The 5,000-nt window shown below is 44.0% G+C and overlaps 1 protein-coding gene across 2 annotated transcripts in view; it reads left to right on the top strand.

The window, feature by feature from the left end:
• kcnab1a (potassium voltage-gated channel subfamily A regulatory beta subunit 1a) overlaps nt 1-5,000 on the top strand; it is an 81,952-nt gene that overhangs the window by 6,543 nt on the left and 70,409 nt on the right. The gene's annotated exons all lie outside the window — the stretch shown is intronic.

Below are 5,000 nucleotides of genomic sequence, written 5' to 3'. Positions count from 1 at the left end.
GGCCCATTTCCCAGGCTCTTGATTGAACTCCTGAACAACCCTGATACTTTCCACATGACCTCACAATCGTTATCAATGCAGGGGGAAAAAAAAAGAGAAACGTAAAATGTATTTGAATAATAATGTATAACCCTAAAATACAAAGTGGGTACTATCTTTATGTTTAATAACCGCATCTGCGTTGGTTACGGAAAATCACTGAACTTAAGCACACACACACACACACACACACACACACACACACCCACACACACACACCACAACCCCACACAACATCACACACAACACACACACACACACACACACACACACACACACATGCGCCCACACACACCATTCTTGCTTCCCGGCCCCATGAGACATCCATCACAGAGTGGGCGTGGTGGGCCCATCCAGCGTATTTCCCTCCTGCCTTGTGCTCCTGTACCGTTGCATAACGGGTTAAAGAGAGATAGATCGTATTTATGTTCCCCTATGGCCCCCCGATGGACAGTATGGCAGCAGTCTTAAACACAGTCTTTTTCCTTGACAACACACAAGAAAGTGCTGTTGGTTGCACTGTCTGCGGACTTCTTTGTGTGTTGGTGTATTGTGTTCATCAGCTCTGCTGCTACCAATTGGTCGCTGGAGAGAGAGCCAGGGTTTGGATGTAGGTGCTTTGATTTCCTGCCTGCGGGGCCCGTCCCCCGCGTTGTGGGCAGGGGGATTGTGATGTGGAGTGGGTGCTCTGGAGGTGGACCGGGACTGGGACTCATTCTCTAGGCTTTGATGCAGCGAGTCAGTGGGCGCCCAGAGTCCTCCACACACCCACTGAAGATGTCCCCCGATCTCCTTGGTGGGGCAGGGATCCAGCTTCTATTGGATGTACTTCCTCTTGTCATCTTGTTTTCCAGATTGAGGTTCACATCACAATGAGTGTGGAAGGCTGTTGTGTATAGTATGGTGTGTGTGTGTGTGTGTTTTCATATCACAGCTATAATAATAGTGTGGCCTGAATGAGGTCTGTTGAGCGTTCATCACATATAACATATCCATTCTGTCTGCGCCAATTTAAAGAAGGTAACAAATAGAGATAGTTTAACCTGGCTATGAGAGCTCTGAGGGTCACGAGGTGATTGCACACAATCCTGGGAGTGTGTGTGTGTGTGTGTGTGTGTGTGTGTGTGTGTGTGTGTGTGTGTGTGTGTGTGTGTGTGGTGTGTGTGTGTGTGTGTGTGTGCGCGCGTGGGGGGGGGGGGGGGGGTCATGCATTCGGACAGGAACAGTTGAGCCCCCAGTTAGTCCCATTGGCAACTCACATGCTATCTCATGCCATCAGTCAATAATGTGCCCGCTGTTCCATGCTTCTATGCTAGGCCGGATTGAGACGCATTTGCCTCTCTAAACCAATGTAAACAATATAAACCAATATAAACCAGAATGCCACTGCATGCATGAATGCAATTGATTTGCCCTTTCAAGGAGATTTCAGTGCGTTTCTAAATGATGTTATGACACAATTATTCAAGCGAGTGTATATTCCTGTTGCCTTACTAAGCCGCAGCATATCCATGTGTCTGTAATGATATTCCTTGAAGGGGCTAACAGGGTTCTCCCTTAAGCTGTTATTTCCACTAAGCGCTAAACGCGGCCTGTTCTCATTGGGTTGCCAAAACTCTTTCGGAGGTGTAACAGCGAGAAAACAATGGATACAAACCGAGGAAAAAGAATAATGTATTGATGTAAACATTGCGACGGAATAATTGCCGGTGTGTTGGCGTACATTTATTTAATGTGTTTTGTTTTGCACAATGATTCATAATGGGTCAACACTGCATCTTCTACTGTCACACTATTTGCTTGTTCTATATATAGTCACTTCAACACAGTTAAAAAAGAAAAAGCCTTTGGATGGACTAACAGGTGTTGAGTATTCGGGCTGATCTCGGGTCCTGGGGTTGCAGTGCAGCTCTGGAGTTTCACTCTCTTTATTTTCCTGACCTGAACACCAAGCAAACGCACCGTAGACAAACACTAATATTAGTCCAGTTCACCAGCTTTTAACCTCAATACAGCTGTAGTCACATATATCACAAGAACGGCAATTTCATCAGCCAATCAGGGACAAAGTTTGTGAGCATCTTGTTTTTAGAAGGTTGTATGTTATACGATATGGAAGGAGCAGGTTAGTCTGGAGGAAACAAAAAGGAATAAAAACATTGGTTGTGTTTGTGTGTGTGTGTGTGTGTGTGTGTGTGTGTGTGTGTGTGTGTGTGTGTGTGGTGTGTGTGTGTGTGTGTGTGTGTGTGTGTGTGTGTGTGTCTGTGTCTGTGTCTGTGTCTGTGTCTGTGTGTGTGTGTGTTTGAATGCTTTCAATATTTCTCAGTCCATTTTACTGATGCTATCAGCTCTGCCCAAGTTAAAGTTGTGTAGAGGGGAAAAAGTAGGTGACTGTGCAGTTGTTTTCTTGCACTCCCCAACTCTCTTTCAAGCTCTTTCTCTCTCTCTCTCTCTCCCTATTTGTAGCTGTTTATCTCTCATTCTTCTAGTCTCCCTCGTTGACTCTTCCTCTAGCTCAGCCTTCGATATTGTCCTCCAATTTCTTCCTCCATCTCCCCCTAAGAAGAGTTGTGTTTAGAGTTCAAAGCACTTTGTTCACTTTGTATCCTGGACAGGAGCTTTCACTAAGTTAAACAAGGATAACAGTTTGTAAACGTTGGACTCTAGCCAATAGCAATGGGGTATCACATGGACATACTGTATGAACCCCAAAGACATATTCTATGAGATTAATGTTGATTAGCACTTATCAATACCTGCTGAAACATCGACACCAATTTTAAAATAATTGTATGTGTTTGTAATACGGTAAAGAAATACAGGGAAGAATGTAGTCTATATAGAGCCATTTAATCGCTAAGTAAACGGTTCCAGAAAAACATTCCATTCAACGTTGCAAGTGTTTAGACTTACTATTCTTTTAGGAGATTTTCCAGATGCGTTTGCAGGAGAGAGAAGGGGAGAGATGGAGAGAGCGAGATTGCATTCCTGATACATTTGTACCTTATACACTTGACATTCTCCAAATTCCCGAGCTTAACTTATTGTGGAAAGATTCCAGAATCTTCGCAGAAATGTTCCACACCCTCGCAACTCTATTTGTGTTACACACACCAATGAGCTCGGAACGATTGTTAATCAGAGCTTAGTGAAGCTGTTGTGCATGACACACACACACACACACACACACACACACAGCACACACACACACACGACACACACACACCACACACACACACACACACACACACACACCACACACACACAAAACGACACACACACACACACACACACACACACACACACACACACAAACATCAACACTTACAGACACACATACGGACGCACGCATGCAAAGTTTAATGTGTTAAATTCTCATCCTTAATTCATCCTGGAAAATCAGTGAATATTTAACAAGGGAACTGGTTTCCTTTCTAAATACTTAATCGGTCAGGTAATCAGATCAAACAGTGTGGTTGTCTGTGTATGGTTGTGTGTCTGTGCAGGTGTATGGTGTGTCTATGTATCTGTGTATTTTTTTTATATTTATGCTCTGTCAAGGTTGGGTGAACGACTCAAGCGACCACACGCCAAAGAGGCCCCTGTAGCTTTTCATCCCGTGCCAACACATCGGTCACTTGTCACAGGCTTCGGATCCGGTTTTAACAGGTCCCTGTGGTTGTAGAGAGCCAACACACGGCACCCATCCATCACTCACATGTCTAGGGTACGAGATGGGAAATTGGAGTGCAAAATCAAGCCAGCATTGTCAGTGTAAACGCGCGGACCATGCCGGGAAAAAGACGGACATAAAAACGGGCATATTTGGCAGTGTAAGACCGCTTACAGATGAACGCAGGCGTGCGTGCTTCAACAATCCCTTTTAAAAACAAGCCCTGATCTACACGAAAGGTTGTGTTGTCTTAATGTGTTTCTATAGACTTCCAAGCTCTGAGCAGGACTACGTTTGTTGTGTTTAACCGAGATGAGCTTTGCACCTCAGACGTGAGGGCAAAACAGGACCATCTGATTCCTTTGACCTCGGAACGCCGTCGATCATGGATTTCCTGCTAGGGTGGGAGAACTGAGAGTGGAGAAGTAGACAGGAGTTGGAGAGTTAATTGCAGTTTTAATTAGTTAATTAAAAGTTGTAAACTCTGGTTTTCATTAAATATCTTAATCTTTCAAAATAGGTAATATAATTGAAATAAATAAGTGCTTTGTATATTGCAATTCAGTTTATAATTGAATTATTCAATCCAATAATTGATTGCATTTGTCTTGTTTAATTATTTTGCACCACACATCAGCTGTTTATTATTACGGCGCTACAATATAACTGTAATAAATCTATAATTGAATCAGTTACTAAGTCAGCTAATCAATTTTATATTTTTTTATTAGTTAATTAGTTAATTAGTTAGCTAGTAAGGATGTTGCTGCTTCATCACTAATGGCATCCCCCCCCAGCCGAAGACACACACTTCTACACAAGAACGTGGGGACCTGAGCTCCGCTAGCCCTCTCCAGTCCATTAGCTCCGCTGTTTGGTTCAAGCACGTCATCAATGAGACTCCGAGAACGACGCTCATCAATAAATCAACCATAGACCGACAACCCCGGCGGTTTTAACCCACGCACCACCCATGCACTTGATCTATTCGTCCCAGTGCATGTTACACACACAAAGAGGTTTCACCTGCCCAGGCTCCAGTGTTACTCTGCTGGCCGTGCATTGGCCCGGGTGATGCCCTCATTAAGGAGAGCCAGGCGGAGTTGCCTGCTCACTGGGCAGGCCGGTTTGACTCACTGTATTATCACAGAGCTCTCACCCCTCGCCTTCTCCATAAATATATATATTGCTTGATTTTATTGCTATTACTCCCTTATAATAGTTGACCCAGCCCCCCAAGTGATATCACATAAACCGCTTAGGTGATTTTTTTTTATATCTGTAAATA

The sequence above is a fragment of the Gadus chalcogrammus genome, chromosome 16 (genome assembly GCF_026213295.1).
Source record: "Gadus chalcogrammus isolate NIFS_2021 chromosome 16, NIFS_Gcha_1.0, whole genome shotgun sequence".
Classification (NCBI taxonomy): Eukaryota; Metazoa; Chordata; class Actinopteri; order Gadiformes; family Gadidae; genus Gadus; species Gadus chalcogrammus.
Note: the sequence above shows the minus strand (reverse complement) of the source record. Positions and strands in the feature narration are given on the sequence as shown.